The following is an 18,897-nucleotide window of genomic DNA, read 5'->3' as shown; positions in this document are numbered from 1 at the left end:
ACACCCCTTCAGTTTAACCCCTCCCCAAAGAGACTTTATCCCTTTTAAGGCCATGATCTCCCAGACATTCTGTTCACAGCCTCTGTCACTGCTGTTCGCAGCCTCTGTCAATGCTGTTCACAGCCTCTGTCACTGCTGTTCACAACCTCTCAGTATGCCAACGCGATAGCTCTGCGGTACACATAAAGGTACACACATTTCACCGTGAAAACCACTGCAACACGCGCCGGGGAAAAAGGAATTCGTTTACTTTCACGAAGGTATGTCACCTTTGCTTCACACGATGGGGTATACCTGTCGTGAATTAATGCCGCGATGCTGTGAAATGTGACCTAAAAGCATCTTATTACCTGTGAAATGTTATCCAGGTAACAGGTCGGGGATTGCAGATGGGGTCTGCACGATGTTATGAAAAGTCGGACCAAAAAACTAGACGGTGAAAATTTGCTCGACAAATAAATTTGTAAAAAAGACTGTAAATCACCATGTGTGTGTGTGTGTGTGTGTGTGTGTGTGTGTGTGTGTGTGTGTATGTCACAGTGCATGCGAGCGTGCGTGCGTGCGTGTGTGGGTGCGTGTGTGCATGCGTGCATGCGTGCGTGCGTGCGCGTGTGTGAAAGTAAAGGTAGTTGTCATATTCGTAACCAGTCAATTCATATGTTAAGTGTTTTAATGGATTTACATTTTGCCGGGGGGGGGGGGGGTGTTTTTATAGGCCGGGGGGGGGGGGGGGGGTGGGGGGTGGGTGGAGGCTGCTCGCACCACGCAAGCATCACCTGACACCACCACCTGTCCTCCCCCTCCCCCCCACACACACACGCATACACACACGTACACACGCATACACACACACACACACACACACACACACGCATACACACACACACACACACACACACACACACACACACACGCATACACTGGCACACACACACTCACACACACGCATACACACACACGCATACACACACACACACACACACACACACATACACACACACACATTAGCTCATATATTGGCTCGAGATATTGGATGATACGTTCAGAAAGTTGAAAGTTTGTATGTTAATTACATAATTATGACGAGCTTACCTGAGTAAGTGAAGTCTAATTGTGGTTTTATCGACCACAATGTAGAGAGGAAAGGGATTACGTGAGATAGAACGCGGGAATACGTCACTGTTTAACGACGTGTAAATGGTGCAGAAAAAAGAGAAAGAGAGAGGAAAGGGATAGGGAGGGAAAACGGTTATCAGTATAACTCTGAAGACAACTTAGGGCGAGGCACGTAATCCCTTTCCTCTCTACATTGTGGTCGATAAAACCACAATTAGACTTCACTTACTCAGGTAAGCTCGTCATAATTATGTAATTTTATCTCCCACAATTCCGAGAGGAATGGGTCACGTGAGACTTTAAAGTCTGCAACATTTACACCCTAGCACTGTCGATGAATTGAAATACTGTACATATAAACCTACCCCAATTCTTCATGACAGAACAGCCTGTCCAAAACTCCTCCCACTGTCCACTGGTTTCTTGTAAAAAGTTGTGAAGGTGTTAGCCCGACGCCAACCAACAGTCTTCAGAATGGTTGCCAGAGGAATTTTACTTGCAGCTTTACTAGATGCAGCGGAACGAGTTGAATGCGGCGTAAATATTGTCATGTCAATACCCGCTTTTTGTAATCCAATCTTTGTCCATCGACGGATAGTATCTCTCGACACCGCTTTGTGAGGGGCTGTCCAACTGATAAAGAGTCTCGTTTCCGTTCCTCTAAATGCACGAGTTCTTTTGACATATTGTTTCAAATAATGTACAACACAAATTGCCAAATCAGACGGAAAAGCACAAAATACCACTTCATTTTGATGTTTGTTTGGGCCAGAAGTTTTGAGCAAATCCCCAAACCTACATCGTACATCTTCCTTTGTCCAACTCATGTTACGCAAGTCCATCAACCAAATCGCCTGTCCCCTTTGACTAGAGACCAACAAGCACAACAGCACAGTTTTAAGCGTCAATTGCGCCAGCGATAAAAATTTTGCCGGTGACCATTCTTTTAAAAAATTTAGCACTAGATTAGCGTCCCAGGTCACACAAGTACGGGGCAAAGCAGGCCGTCTGTTGAAAGCTCCTTTCAAAAACTTCTTCACCAGTGGATGACAACCCACTGAACAATTATCCTGAAGGGACAATGCGGAAACAGCGCTTCGTGCCATGTTCAAACTGCTGTATCCTTTGCCTTCTTGGAACAGTTTCGTTAAAAACCTTATCAACTCATGTGGAGAGGCACAAAAGGGATCTCTATCCCGTTCAAGGCAATGCTGAAGCCAGCGTTTGAAATATGACTCGTAGTTACGCTTTGTACCCTCTCTCCAGGCTGACATGATAATTTCTGTTGCTTCATCCTGAATTCCCTGTTTCTGGAGGGCTGTCCGGACAAGGAACATGCTACTAGTTTCATCTTCTTCAGTAGTGGATGGTGCTCCCCTGTCAGTGGATGACTGAGTAAGTTTTCTTTTCGGGGCAACATGACCGGCAGTTCTACTAGTAGACGCAACAGTTTCGTGAACCACACTTGCGTTGTCCATAATGGCACCACCAGCACACACTCCGCCTCTAAGACTTCGATCCTTTGGAGCACTCTTGGAATGAGACTGAAAGGCGGAAAACAGAACGCCTTGAACAATGACCAGTCTAAGGAAAATGCATCAATGGCAACTCATGCATCTGGGTCAGGTTTCCATGAAACATACTTTCTTAACTGTGCGTTAACACGAGAAGCAAATAAGTCTACATCACAGAGACCAAACCGATTGATGACTTCTGCAAACACTTGTGTGTCCAAATGCCATTCAATGTTGTGTCTATCTACACGGGATTCTGCATCTGCCTCTATATTTAGGCAACCCGGTAAGTGTGTTGCTGTTACACAATTACTATGTGATAAGCACCACAACCAAATGTCTCTGGCAATGTCGTTGCACAAAACTTTTGTGCTGCCCATGTTATTAATACAAGCAACAGTGGTGCTATTGTCTGTAAGTAACTGAATGTAAGAGTGACATAATCCCCTGCAAAGGGATTTCAAGGCAAAATAAGCTGCTTTAAGTTCCAAACAGTTAATATGTTCAAAAGCTTCTTCCTTGGTCCACATTCCACCTGTGGTGCTACCCTGACACTCCGCCCCCCACCCTATTTTCGAAGCATCTGATTTTACTATTACAGTAGGTATGCCTCTGCTAACAGGGGAAGGATATTGCTTTACATTATCAATCCACCAGAGAAGGTCTGAACGAACTTGTTCTGAAACCACAAGTTCTGCATCAAAGTCACCTTTCCTAACAGCAAGGGCTTTATTTTTTGCGATCTCTAATCGTTTAAAAAAGAGAGGTGCAACCCAAACACCCGGTTGGGCAGCCACTAAATATCCGATAACTTCAGCCAACTGCCTAATTGTACATTTCTTTCCAGCCAAATCAGCGCACTTAGTACGAATTTTATCAACTGTCCGGGGGGTCAGAGAAACTAACATGTTCTGAGAATCAAGCTGAAACCCTAAAAACTCAATGCATTGAGTAGGTGTAAATACTGACTTCACAGGATGCACAGTAAAGCCCAAACGATCCAACAAAGCACATGTATCTAACACTGCTGCCTGGCATTCTTCAAAAGTGTCTCCTTGCAAAAGGGTATCATCAATGTATATCAGAAGGGTATGGCCAGATAAACGTAAGTGGGCCAATACAGGCTTTAGTAGTTTCGTGAAAATGCGGGGAGAATCACGATATCCCTGTGGAAGAGCCAGGAACTCAAAAGTTTTGCCATGAAACTGAAATCTGAAATATTTTCTGAACTTGGGAGCGATGCGTATGGAGAAATATGCATCTTTTAGATCAACTGAGGCAAAAAAGCAATCTTTTTTCATTAATGACACTGCGTTTTTTAATGTATCCATCTTGAAGTGAATCTTTTCAATTGTCTGATTCAAATTTTTTAGGTTTAAAATCACCCTTTGACTACCATCTTTTTTCTGACGCAAGAAAATACTGGATAAAAGTTGATCTGGCCGTTGATCCACCTCTTGAACAATCTGTTTCTCCACTAACTTCGCTACCTCATTAGCCACTAGCTCATCCTCGGAAGAAGAAAATCTAATTTCTTTCCTGTCTGGAATGTGTTCACCAGTGATCATAAATTCAATTTCAATTCCTGCGACTTGCTGAAGGATCCATCTATCAGAGGTTAACTGTCTCCAACTATTCAAATGATCAGCAACTTTTCCACTATGAAAGTTCTCAGGAGTATTCACAAATTTTGAACTGACCTGTTCCCTAAAAATAGAAACCGCTGGCGCACAAATATTAGATTCTAATCCCGTTTTGTTTTCTTGGAGGGAATCCCGCTCTGTTGGGAGTGGAACTTGGGAGAGAATTTGTGTCCTGTCTGTCGGTTGGAGACACCTCTTCTCTGCTGGTACTGTTGTCTCTGCTGAAACTGTTGTCGAGGTCGCCCTTGGTAGAACTGACGACCTCTGGTGGCGTTTTTTGAAAGGGGCTGTGACAGTGTGGATGATAATTTCCTGTTCTTCACTGCATCGTCGACCCTTTTCGCTAGATCCTCCCCAAACAAAAACTCGTTAGACGTCAGTTTGAAATTTAGCTGCGCATTGCATAAGGCCCTGCAGTCTTGGCTAAGTGTCGGCCTGAGTGCCTCGCGCCGCACTTGTGACAGGTCCTTGTGTGAAGCCATAAGAAGTCGAGCCGCATCGGCCAGTTTGCTAAAGCTGTCACGCTCACTCAACTTCCGACTTGCTGGTTTTTCTTTGAGGTCGGACATAAGCTGAGCGATAATTTTCAGCGTACAACCTACTTGTTCCTGAACAAAGGACAGGTTCGAGTCTCTTTTCTTTGCAAACTTGTCTAACAGTTTGCCATCTAATTCACGATTGAGAGTCGGCGTTCGAAGCGACGTGACATTTTTGGGCCGCGGATAGTTCTGAAGAGTGTCTCGCACACGTGCCCGATCTGATGGAAGAAGAAGTCCTTCTTCAAAACGATCTGCCAGAGATGGATGAATCCCCTCGCCAACTGTATCCACTACTATGCCTGCGTCAAAATCATTGTCCGAAGCAACATCCGTGTCTTCAGCCGAATCAAACTCATTTTCGAACTGCTCATGAGCAAATCTAACCGAAGCACCGTCTTCTCCATCCGCTTGCGACTCTTGCGCCGAACTGCTTTCGGTTCCATGCGACTCGGTTCCACGCGATGTTGAAGCAACAGGCGTCGCATTAAGCTTACCAACTTTCTCCAAATCAGATAGTCTGCCAGACAAGGCAGTCATTGTCTCCAAAATTTTGTCCATTTTCAGAGTAACTTCACAATCACGTGGGCCAGACGAGCTCTTCTCTATTGAAAGAGACTGATCAACTCCCGTCTTTTCTGACGGTATCACTTCAGAAGGTTGTGCTTTCGCCGGTTTCTTGCCGGTTTTCTTCCCGCCAGCAGCACATTCACCACCTCCCGAGTCCGCCATATTCCGAACAAAAACCACACGAAAAAGTTATATTGATTCCTGGGGACGAGCAAGCGCACCCGTTACAGTATGAAAACAATTTAAAATCCACTGCAAAGATTTTCAAATCTTCAATGGACTAGTGCCCAGCCTTAGCACAGCGGACCTTCTGTGGCCCATAGTTCGCCTCAGGCGATAGTAATTGCTGTAATCGAGACAGCTGCTGAAAAAACAAAGAGGCTGCTTCAGCAAATCGTGACTGACTATGTCAGCAAATCGTGACTGACTGTGTCAGCAAACGTGTACTTCATTTCCGTAGCCAAAATAATATGTCATCCTACCAAAACAAGTCACAATTCCGACTGACCTTAGGTCACACGTCAGGGGCGGACGAGGGGGGGGTTTCTGGGGTTTCCGGAAACCCCCCCCCAGCCAAAAAATAAAAATATTTTTGTGTGTTTTTTTGGGTTGAGTTTCAATTTTGTGGGTATTAATCAGTGACAAAATCTGCTGCCTGGAACTGGTAATGATCATCCTCAGAATGCACCAGCTTGCACCATTTTGCATCCTTTTTTTCAAAATTTTCCGGGGGGGCATGCCCCCGGACCCCCCTAGCAAGCTAGGCGCTTCGCGCCGTCGGCTCGGCGCTTCGCGCCTTCACACCCATATCTTCACAATATACTTTTGGAAACCCCCCCCATAAAATGAACTGATCCGCCCCTGCACGTGCAAAAACAAGTAACGATCCCAACTGACTCAAATATAGTAGGTCACACCTGCAAAAACAATGAACGCGCCGACTGACGCCTAACATTTCCATGTGTTAGCTTCGACGAATAAAATTCATACGCGAAACAACAAGTTCCCGGTTCAAAAAACCAACAAACACCGAAAACTCCAAACTGTTTCCTTACCTTGCAAGTTGACACAATGATAAACAATCAAAATAGTCAATACACTTCAACTAACCTACAACTAAAACTTGTACAGAAAAAGGTTAGAGGAAAATGAAAGCAAAGCAAGAGAGACAGTGCACCAACACGTCTTCACAGGACGGAAACCATTCGTTCAGTGACGTATTCCCGCGTTCTATCTCACGTGACCCATTCCTCTCGGAATTGTGGGAGATAAAAGTTGAATGTGAACAGTTAAAAACGTGTAGGTTAGATTTTATGCTCCCTCTAAAATGTATTTCAATTTAAGGATGAAGTCAAAAGTACGAGGTTCTGCACTGAGTCACTGTGGTAGCCTCACTAACCCGATTTTAGCCCTCCAGATTTGTACCTGCTGCTTTTGCTGAAGGACTTGCATAAAATAAAACATCCTCAGAGGATATATTTAATGAAACAGCAGTGGCCACTGCTCAGAGTCAAAACTACTGTTGAGGCAATCTCCGAATTTGAAATAATTTTTTTTAAACACTGAATGCGTAAAAATCAAACCACTAGACTTGTGAAATTGTTATCCCACATCTCATGCTAATTTGCGCAAAATATGAAGTGATTCGCTGTTCACATGTGGTAGTAATTAGCATTTGAGTGGGTTGTTTTGTTTGTTTGTGTGTGTGTGTGTGTGTTTTTGGGGGGTGAGGTGACCGTGTACTCAGCGGAGGAGACAGCCCCTCACTCCGAGGGCAAGCAATATGTCGCACACCAAATTGCCCTACCCTCCCTACATCAAAATGAAGAAAACAACAAACAAAACAAAAAAACAAAAAACAAAACAACAACACAACAACAACAACACCACCAACAACAACAACTGCACTTACAAACAACTGAACAACAACAACTGCACTTACAAAAAAATGAACAACAACAATAACAACAACAATAACAATAACAACAACAACAACAACAACAACAACAACAACAACAACATGAAGTAAGAATCACATGGACGCCCCCGCAACCAGGCTCGTCCCCGACGAAAAGCACCCCCCCCCCCCCTCCCGTCCCCTCCTTAAAAAAAATCAAGAACAACAACTACTGAAACACACACACACACTGGCATACACACACACACACAAAAGAAGAAAATACCCACGCCGAAAAAAAACCCATAACTGCTGAATTAGTTTACAAAACAGCAAAATCAAAACCCTACCACTCTAAAAAAAAGCAAGTCGCGTAAGGCGAAAATACAATATTTAGTCAAGTAGCTGTCGAACTCACAGAATGAAACTGAACGCAAAATTTGCCATTTTTCAGCAAGACCGTATACTCGTAGCATCGTCAGTCCACCGCTCATGGCAAAGGCAGTGAAATTGACAAGAAGAGCGGGGTAGTAGTTGCGCTAAGAAGGATAGCACGCTTTTCTGTACCTCTCTTTGTTTTAACTTTCTGAGCGTGATTTTAATCCAAACATATCATATCTATATGTTTTTGGAATCAGGAACCGACAAGGAATAAGATGAAAGTGTTTTTAAATTGATTTGGACAATTTAATTTTGATAATAATTTTTATATATTTAATTTTCAGAGCTTGTTTTTAATCCGAATATAACATATTTATATGTTTGTGGAATCAGCAAATGATGGAGAATAAGATAAACGTAAATTTGGATCGTTTTATAAATTTTTATTTTTTTTTTACAATTTTCAGATTTTTAATGACCAAAGTCATTAATTAATTTTTAAGCCACCAAGCTGAAATGCAATACCGAAGTCCGGGCTTCGTCGAAGATTACTTGACCAAAATTTCAACCAATTTGGTTGAAAAATGAGGGCGTGACAGTGCCGCCTCAACTTTCACGAAAAGCCGGATATGACGTCATCAAAGACATTTATCAAAAAAATGAAAAAAAAGTTCGGGGATTTCATACCCAGGAACTCTCATGTCAAATTTCATAAAGATCGGTCCAGTAGTTTAGTCTGAATCGCTCTACACACACACACACGCACACACGCACATACACCACGACCCTCGTTTCGATTCCCCCTCGATGTTAAAATATTTAGTCAAAACTTGACTAAATATAAAAACCACCCGAACAAACAACGCAACCACAACCACCACCACCATCAACAACAACAACAACAACAACAACAACAACCGGCAACGATTACTGCTCTATCTCAACAAAACAGGGTGAATATACTCTATCTCAACAAAACAGGGTAAATATACTTTATTTTAAAGCAGAAACATGCAGTTGACCGGCGTGTGTTGTCGTCTGCTGTTGTGTGCTTTGCAGTTGTTACCGTCCTTGACCGGTGTAACGATCGTGAGCGCTCAGTTTCTGTCGTCTGCTACACTTCGCCAAACCGGATGTTGACATTTCAACCCTTTTACAACCGGGCTTGCAAGATGCTTACGTATAGAATCTCAGGAAAATATACGCTTTCATCAAAGTCAGGAGGCTTTGTGTGAATGCCATCGACCTGACTATCAAAGTTCATTCATTCACATTTTCTGTACGCTTGTTCGAGTTTGTGTCACCTTGGCGCATTCACTGCGCGCATCAATACGGAAGTCGCCATCTTTACACATTGTTTGAGATGAACAAGAGTCGGTGTGCCTTGTGTGCTCAACAGCGGCCAGCATAAGGATTCAAGCCAAACTGCCAAACTGGATAAGATACCAGAGTATCTGCGGGATACTATGGACTGGTTTATGGGGTAAGTACATCATTTCTTCATTCAGTTTTGAGTTACGATCTTGAAAAAGTCGTTGGTCAACCAGTCTCTGGAAAAATCGTCTGCAGCCGCGAGAGGACAGTTGGAAGGCATCGGTACAATCAGTATGTTTCTTGAATTCTAGTCGTATGTGTCGAATGAAAAGCACCATGAACATGTTTGCAGATTCTCTGTGTAAAATTAAATATCTGCATTTCTTACTGTTGGTGGATGCAAAAGACAATGAAGCAGCTGCAGCCTGGCGAAGCGCTAGGTTCTCTAATCGTGCTGGCCAGTTCGACTATTGATTTTCTTTCTTGGTTTGCCAATAAGAACAGGGTGTAATTGGAGGGACTGGCTTCCAAACTTTTTATGCCGACGTTTGTGTAATGTTAATTACAATTTACTTCTTTTACAATCTGGAGATAGATTTTATATATGATCTATTCCAAGGCATTTGTAATTTAAATCCTGATGATGTCAAAACATGATTGAGTATCTGGTGCCTGTGGCTTTTTATTGATCTAACAGTAACACAGATTAAAGTTCCTGTTTTTCTGTGTTTGATGATATTGAAGGAACATGATTACAGCATAACCAAATCGCTTAATCACATGCATGCATGTATGCACATTCACTGATTCAGAGACACATACATTATATATATATATATGCATGATGTACTATACCTGGCTACACACATACTTATATGAATTTATGATACATACACATGCACGTACACATGACATCAGGGAAAATTATACATGTGTAATTAGTTGTTGAGTTTAGTTTGGTTCATAAAACGCAGATCTTGTTTGCATTCATCATTTGCCATCATAATTTTGGAAGATGGTAACACACTTGTTAGACAATCGGCAAGTTTTCATTTGTTCTGGTTTTAGGATACAATTTTAAAACTGATGAGACAGTTGCCTTAGTTGGTGATGTGAGGCAAGTTACAGGGCACACAAACCACCATATACTTTCTGAGCACAATGCGTTCAGATTATGTCAGTTTATGGGTGAATAGGAGTTATGTTTGTGTAAGCTTCGAATCAATCAATCAATCAATATGAGGCTTATATTGCGCGTATTCCGTGGGTACGGTTCTAAGCACAGGGATTTATTTTTATTTATTTTTTTTTAAAAATTTTATGCAATTTATATCGCGCACATATTCAAGGCGCAGGGATTTGACCTAAGGCACACAAAAAAAGTTGTATGTTTCTGGTCACCCGACCCTACCTAGTTTTTTCCCACCGACCCTAGATGTTTTTTATTGCATTTGTAAAAAGAAAAAAAAAGTGTCAAAACGAAAGTAACAAACGGCAGACGACACAAGGGGGATAGCCCCGCATCCCTTTTGTCTCATTTGTTTTGCAATGTGTTGTCTTTCTCTTTGTATAGTAAGTCTAGTCTCTTTGCGTCACTGTATAGTTATTTTCTACCCTGACCAAACAAAAAAACAAAACAAAAATCCCTACCTACCAACCCTATTTTTTTTAGCCATGTTACCAGAAACATAAAACTGGTTTTTTTGGCCTAAGCAATGTTTTATTTAATACTTTATTGGCATAATCATGATAGTGCATCATTAACATTTTAGAATCAACGGCAAGCTTGTATAAGGTTATGGTGATGATCCTTGTGTTACAGGTACGGCAAGCTTGTATAAGGTTATTTATGGGCGGGGATATAGCTCAGTTGGTAGCGCGCTGGATTTGTATTCAGTTGGCCGCTGTCAGCGTGAGTTCGATCCCAGGTTCGGCGGAAATTTATTTCACAGAGTCAACTTTGTGTGCAGACTCTCTTCGGTGTCCGAACCTCCCCCCGTGTACACTACATTGGGTGTGCACGTTAAAGATCCCACGATTGACAAAAGGGTCTTTCCTGGCAAAATTGCTTAGGCACAGTTAATAATTGTCTACCTATACCCGTGTGACTTGGAATAATAGGCCGTGAAAGGTAAATATGCGCCGAAATGGCTGCAATCTACTGGCCGTATAAAATTTCATCTCACACGGCATCACTGCCGAGCGCCTAGAACTGTACCCACGGAATATGCGCGATATAAGCGTCATTGATTGATTGATATAATATACATCAACATTCATGCATTGATGCAATATTTCAGTATTGTATGGGCCTGGATGAGGAATTGTATTCTAAAATAAGTAAAGTTAATGGGGGTTAGATAATGCCACACACACTGTATACATGTGTATCAATAACTGAATAAGCCTAATTATTTATCAATGTTTGCCAATTTTATACAAAGAATTCCTAGCAACTTCCCCGTCTCTTACTTGTTGGTACCAGCTATGCTGCTGAAACAAGGTAAATGTTCAAGTGGAAATGAGTGATTGTACTGTATACATGTACAATCTTAATGGACCAGTGATGGTTTACATTTTACCTTGCAGATTTATCTTTTATTTTGGATTACAAATTTAATTCTGCAGGAAATATATTTGAAATCAGAAATGTAGGTTGGGAATTAAGCTATTTGAAACTGAGGGTAAGGCAGAAATCATGTATGCATGCCTGACGTTACTTTCCTTTGCATGCGTCTTAATATGCTATCCTTCAGATTGAACACATGACTCATACCACAGGCCTCATATCACAGGCCTCATATAACCGGCCTGACATCACAGGCCTCATATCACTGGCCTCATAATCATATCACCGGCCTCACTGCTTTCTTTGCTCGGCAGGAGTGGTTTAAAAAAAGAATATGTCATTAAATTGATTAATGTTGTCATTGACACCAGAGTTAAGAGTCAATGACATTAAATGGATTAATGTTGTCATTGACACCAGAGTTAAGAGTCAATGACATTAAATTGATTAATGTTGTCATTGACACCAGAGTTAAGAGTCAATGACATTAAATTGATTAATGTTGTCATTGACACCAGAGTTAAGAGTCAATGACATAGAAAGTTGTTTGCAACTGTGTGCATACCGCAGCCAGGCAGTTGGTTGTTGGTATGTGTTCAAGTGTTGTCAAAAGTATGATTCAAGTGTTGTCAAAAGTATGATTCAAGTGTTGCCAAAAGTATGATTGAAGAGTTGTCAAAAGTATGATTCAAGTGTTGTCAAAAGTGAAGAGTTGTCAAAAGTATGATTCAAGAGTTTTCAAAAGTATGATTCAAGTGTTGTCAAAAGTATGATTCAAGTGTTGTCAAAAATATGATTCAAGTGTTGTCAAAAGTATGATTCAAGTGTTGTCAAAAGTATGATTGAAGTCACGCTTCTGTAGAGTATTGCCCAAGGTGACAGTGTATCATGCATTTATTATTATGCACTGAGAAAGGTCAGGGGAATGTTGAGAACAGTTTATCTTGAGCCAGCTTGATTATTTCTTCATCTTGAGCCAGCTTGATTATTTCTTCCATCATTGCGTCAATCAAGAAACAGCTGTTGCATTGATCAGCAAGCTGCCAAGATGTATGGTTGGTTTATTGCTTTTCTCCTGTGCCCAGGTTTCGCTGCTTATGTCCCCCACATGCTGCTTATGTCCCCCACATGCTGCTTATGTCCCCCACATGCTCACACGCTGAGTCATACTGCTTATGTCCCCCACATGCTCACACGCTGAGTCATACTGCTTATGTCCCCCACATGCTCACACGCTGAGTCATACTGCTTATGTCCCCCACATGCTCACAGGCTGAGTCATACTGCTTATGTCCCCCACATGCTCACACGCTGCTTATGTCCCCCACATGCTCACACGCTGCTTATGTCCCCCACATGCTCACACGCTGAGTCATACTTCTTAGGCCAAGAAAAAAAATGCTTCTGATTCTCCCTGCTGACCCCCAATGTGTTTGTGTCTCGACCCTAGGGCTTCTATTTTCACTTTTTGTGTGTGTAAAGATGAAACAAATATTTTGCAGACTTTACGCAGTAAGTTACTCTTCACTGACGGATACATGTTGCACTATTTCGGGTCAATAGTAAGCCACATGCGTCTGTGTAAATAAATAACGCGATCTTGATTACACAAAAAACAAGAGGCGAAGCCTTCAAGGCTCACGTAAGAAATAGACAAACAGTAACACAAACTCAATCACTCCGTCACACATACACACCCACACACACAGTAAGCTTAGGTGACACTGTGCAAGAAAGAGAGACACTAGATCTAGATCTGTCTGTCTGCCTACTTACAGGGACACGACTGCAAAATAGTCTCGGCCCGCTCAAAATAACAATGACCGAGACCACACACACCACGCGAGAGAGAAAGACTACAGGGAGGCATGCCGTCATGATGCATTAATTGACGTCAAACACTTTTGACCGTGACGTAATCTTATGCGAGCTTTATCCATAGTCTTGGATAACCACTCACACATAGACTCGGAAATGTTAAAGTTTCTACCACAGACATACACACACACGCACACACGCACAAACGCACAGACAGACAAAGTTACGATCGCATAGGCTACACTTCGTGAGCCAAAAATTACAAAAAATGTGACCCAACTACATGTACTGACCCTGTCTTTTGGCCCTTGTTCTTGGAAATGAATATTTATTTTAATTTTTTTAATTTTGGTCTTATGTATATTATAATATGTATCAGTATTGATTTTGCTGTCTGGAAGTAGAAGGGCTGAAGCCAGATGGTGGTTTATTGCACATTTTCTAAACTGATAGATGTACATGTACTGACAAGTGAAAGTTAATGTCTAGAAAATTCCACACTAGTTTTGAGGAGAGGGATAATCAATTATGTGTATGTTTCAAATCTCCCAGGTCGTGTGTGCATGGCAGATAACCTGTAATCAATGTCAGAGTTCAGTGGGTTATACAAGCACCAAAATACCAAGCATGCATCCTCTGAAGTTTATATATATATATAGACAGACATTGCGTCAAAGGATATTTGTAAACATCGTGCGAGTTAATTATAGAACACCCTGACGAAGGCCACGAGGCCGAAATATTGGTGAAAACGTGAAGGCTTGTTTTGGTTATTTTTTCCATATTTGTTTGTATAATATATATGGCTGTCTATATGGTGGGGTAAAAACGAGTGAACGTGGGAGTTTCAGCCTGTGAACGGAGAAGAAGAAAGAATTATTTGCTGTCGCTGCATGCAGGATGCAATCTTAGTCGTGATGGCAAATCAACCGATGCCGATTCGGTTCAAACAAGAATGAATGTATTTATATATATTGAAACACATGACAGCTCAACAACATACTTTTGATAAAAGCAGAGCAACAAGTTACCACGTTGAAGTGCTCACACACTCTCAGTCTTACCTAACGTTTCACGGTGGAACATGACTGTTCCTTGGCAAGAGGGAACGACTTTTCCTCTCTCCCTCTCTTGTATACATGTCTCTCTGCCCCCCCCCCCCCCCCCCCTTTGTTTTTCTATCCTCTCTCCCTCTCTTGTATACATGTCTCTCTGCCCCCCCCCCCCCTTTGTTTTTCTATCCTCTCTCCCTCTCTTGTATACATGTCTCTCTGCCCCCCCCCCCCTTTGTTTTTCTATCCTCTCTCCCTCTCTTGTATACATGTCTCTCTGCCCCCCCCCCCCCCTTTGTTTTTCTATCCTCTCTCCCTCTCTTGTATACATGTCTCTCTGCCCCCCCCCCCCCCCCTTTGTTTTTCTATCCTCTCTCCCTCTCTTGTATACATGTCTCTCTGCCCCCCCCCCCCCCCCTTTGTTTTTCTATCCTCTCTCCCTCTCTTGTATACATGTCTCTCTGCCCCCCCCCCCCCCCCTTTGTTTTTCTATCCTCTCTCCCTCTCTTGTATACATGTCTCTCTGCCCCCCCCCCCCTTTGTTTTTCTATCCTCTCTCCCTCTCTTGTATACATGTCTCTCTGCCCCCCCCCCCCCCCTTTGTTTTTCTATCCTCTCTCACTGTCTTCCTCTCTCTCTTGTCTCTCACTGTCTTCCTCTCTCTCTGTCTCTCACTGTCTTCCTCTCTCTCTGTCTCTCACTGTCTTCCTCTCTCTCTGTCTCTCACTGTCTTCCTCTCTCTCTGTCTCTCACTGTCTTCCTCTCTCTCTGTCTCTCACTGTCTTCCTCTCTCTCTGTCTCTCACTGTCTTCCTCTCTCTCTGTCTCTCACTGTCTTCCTCTCTCTCTGTCTTCCTCTCTCTCTGTCTCTCTCTGTCTTCCTCTCTCTCTGTCTCTCACTGTAGAAGAGGTGCAAAGCTAGGGGATGGGACAGGGAAAGGCACAGGAGTTGCATGAGAGAGAGATTAGTTGGTTGGTTATTGTCTGGATTCTTAACGTCCTTATAACCTTTATGCTTTAAACAAGTTTATTCAATAAATTCCATTGGTACTATTACCGCATACATGAAATAAGGAACATGGAGCACAACAAGCTATAACCTTTATGATCTGGGACCGATGCAAGTGTGTTTCCTGTAGACAATTTAGAGGTCCTGCAAATCGATCTCTGCAGTATCCGTGAGTCAAGTTCTCCTCTTGATCTGTCTCCGCCCCCTATCCTTTCCCCTTTGCTTCTTAATTTGCCGTAGACGAGAATGTTGTGTGAGTGTGACCCTTGATGCAGTGAGGCCAGCGGCCCCACGTGACCCCGAGACACCTCCACAGACACCGTCCACACTAAAATTGGCCCCACGATTAGACCCGCACCTCCTTTCCGCCAATCCTGAGCTGCATGTGTCAGATCTTGTCCGGAACCTTCTTGGGCTCGCCACCACCCCCCGCCCTCCACCCATTCTTTTGAGATCTTTTCCGGAACCTTTTCCCTTCCACCATCCACCCACCCACCCACCCACTATTTCCGTCCGTCTCAGATCGATTTGGCTGTTGACACATCTGGGTACCATTAACACCACTTGTTTTCACGCGTGGGTAGTGTGTGTCTACTGTCAGCACGTGATGCTGGGCGAGAGGAGGAAAGGGGTCGGTGTAGAGTGCTAGGTCAGAGTTACAGGTACAGAGTGCTAGGTCAGAGTTACAGGTACAGAGTGCTAGGTCAGAGTTACAGGTACAGAGTGCTATGTCAGAGTTACAGGTACAGAGTGCTAGGTCAGAGTTACAGGTACAGAGTGCTAGGTCAGAGTTACAGGTACAGAGTGCTAGGTCAGAGTTACAGGTACAGAGTGCTAGGTCAGAGTTACAGGTACAGAGTGCTAGGTCAGAGTTACAGGTACGGAGTGCTAGGTCAGAGTTACAGGTACAGAGTGCTAGGTCAGAGTTACAGGTACGGAGTGCTAGGTCAGAGTTACAGGTACAGAGTGGCTAGGTCAGAGTTACAGGTACAGAGTGGCTAGGTCAGAGTTACAGGTACAGAGTGCTTGGTCAGAATTACAGGTACAGAGTGGCTAGGTCAGAGTTACAGGTACAGAGTGGCTAGGTCAGAGTTACAGGTACAGAGTGCTATGTCAGAGTTACAGGTACAGAGTGGCTAGGCCAGAGTTACAGGTGCAGAGTGGCTACAGAGTGCTAGGTTAGACTTACAGGTACAGAGTGGCTAGGACAGAGTGGCTAGGTCAGAGTTACAGGTACAGAGTGGCTAGGTCAGAGTTACAGGTACAGCGTGGCTAGGTCAGAGTTACAGGTACAGAGTGCTAGGTCAGAGTTACAGGTACAGAGTGCTAGGACAGTTACAGGTACAGAGTGCTAGGACAGTTACAGGTACATAGTGCTAGGTCAGAGTTACAGGTGCAGAGTGGCTAGGTCAAGAGTTACAGGTGCAGAGTGGCTAGGTCAGAGTTACAGGTACAGAGTGGCTAGGTCAGAGTTATAGGTGTAGAGGGGCTAGGTCAGAGTTATAGGTGCGGAGTGGCTAGGTCAGAGTTATAGGTGCAGAATGGCTAGGTCAGAGTTATAGGTGCAGAGTGGCTAGGTCGTTATAGGTGCAGAGTGGCTAGGTCAGAGTTATAGGTGTAGTATGTAGGTCCCTTGCACGGTGTTTGGCTAGGCCTGTGCTAGGCGCCTTCTGTGCACCCGTTGCTACCTTCACGCCTTCACTTTCCGCACTGACTGAGGCTTGGCGCACTTGGGACTGAAAGCTCTGAAGAGAAGAGTGATCGAGAGCGTTCTCCTGTCTGTACGTCTGTCTCTCCCTCTTAAAAACCCTACTATGTTTGTGTACGTGTGTGTGTATGTCTCTCTCTCTCCCTCTCTCTCTCTTTCTCTCTCTCTCTCTCTCTCTCTCTAAAACAGTGCTATGTTTGTGTACGTTTTTGTGTATGTCTCTCTCTCTCTGCCTCCCTCTTAAACAATGCTATGTTTGTGTGTGTGTGTGTGTATGTCTCTCTCTCTCTCTCTCTCCTCCCTCTTAAACAGTGCTATGTTTGTGTACGTGTGTCTGCATCTCTCTCTTTCTCTCTCTGGCATCATGATCATCGCAGCTCTTCGTCTGCTGCAACGCTCTTGTCAGCTGGCCTGTCGCCAGCCTACACCCTTCCCCCTCACCCCCCTCCCCTTCTTCCAGCTTTTTTCCTTCTTTCATAACCAAGGGCTTTCTGTCATGCTGCGGAAATTGGACACTGAGCCTTCCCAGCGTGACCCTATCGCGGGTGATGGATATCGGCGTCAGCCAAATTGAATGCTATCATGGCCAAGCCAAGGCGGTCATCATCGCCGCGGATTGTAATGCCAGTCAATTTGTGTTGGCAGACGATCATGTTTTGTCCTAGTTGCTCTTTTGCCTACAGTACCCTCTCTACTGACGTTGGATTAGTTGCAGTCGTCTGGCAGTGAATGGCATAGGTTGTTTTAGTACAATTGTGTTGGCGTCGATTAAGGGAGGGGGTGTGTGTGATTGTTTGTACTTATTGGTTGACATGTCCGAGGGGGGGAGGGGGGGGGGGAGTTCTGAGCCAAGTTGAATACTGTAGAGAAAATGGGGGTGATGGCTTGTATTATAGGTTGACATGTAGGGGGGGGGGGGGGGGGGGGGGGTGGTGGAGCTGAGCGGGGAAGAAAGTAGTCATAACATAAATTAACAGCATTATAAAAATCATGACAGCTGCACTCATTGTGACGTGGATCGGACACGGATTTGAATGAACTCTCTCTCCAATTTGATTTAGTGCCGGGTTTACGACAAGACGACCATAACGGTATAAAGTGCACAGTGCCTGGCAGACAGCCGCCTTGCTGTGTGTATCCGCCGTCCCCAGAATAGCTTTACTACATACACGGAAGACGTGTCACCAAGGGTTCACAATAGTTTCTTATCGACCAACAAAACCTTTCCGCGAAGACACTGTGTGTGCGTTTTGTGATTGTTGACTCACACGTACATTCATTCGCATTCAGTTCACCGAATCGGTCCAATGGATGAGCTTTGTTGAGGACATAGTAGTAAGCGTTTCCTTGATTTGACTCGCACACCAATCAAAATCAGCAGACTGAGATGAGATCACTAGATTTTGTCATGAAAAAGAAATCCATATCGAGTGCGTAGGCTTTCCAAGATTGAACCTATTGGTTTAAAAAGTGGTTTTTTTATTCAGTTGCATAAATACAAAGCCATGATTGAATGTTATCATAAAGGAGCACAACAAGATAAATTTATCAATGTCACGTGCTCTTTTAGATTGAACCCATTAGGGAAAATAAGATCAACAACGAAAGAAAAAAAGTCGTCAGGAGATGTTAGGGCTTGAAACTACTTTCCGTTGTCCTTTGGCGAAAGAGAAACCAAAATATGGAAGTAGTTTTAACTGACTACTCTCTATTTTGCGACGGGGTTAAAAGTTTCTATTGTTTTCAATCCTTATTTTCTAAGTAAAAGTAT

The sequence above is a fragment of the Littorina saxatilis genome, linkage group LG7, assembly GCF_037325665.1.
Source record: "Littorina saxatilis isolate snail1 linkage group LG7, US_GU_Lsax_2.0, whole genome shotgun sequence".
Lineage (NCBI taxonomy): Eukaryota > Metazoa > Mollusca > Gastropoda > Littorinimorpha > Littorinidae > Littorina > Littorina saxatilis.
This window is presented reverse-complemented; position numbering follows the sequence as displayed.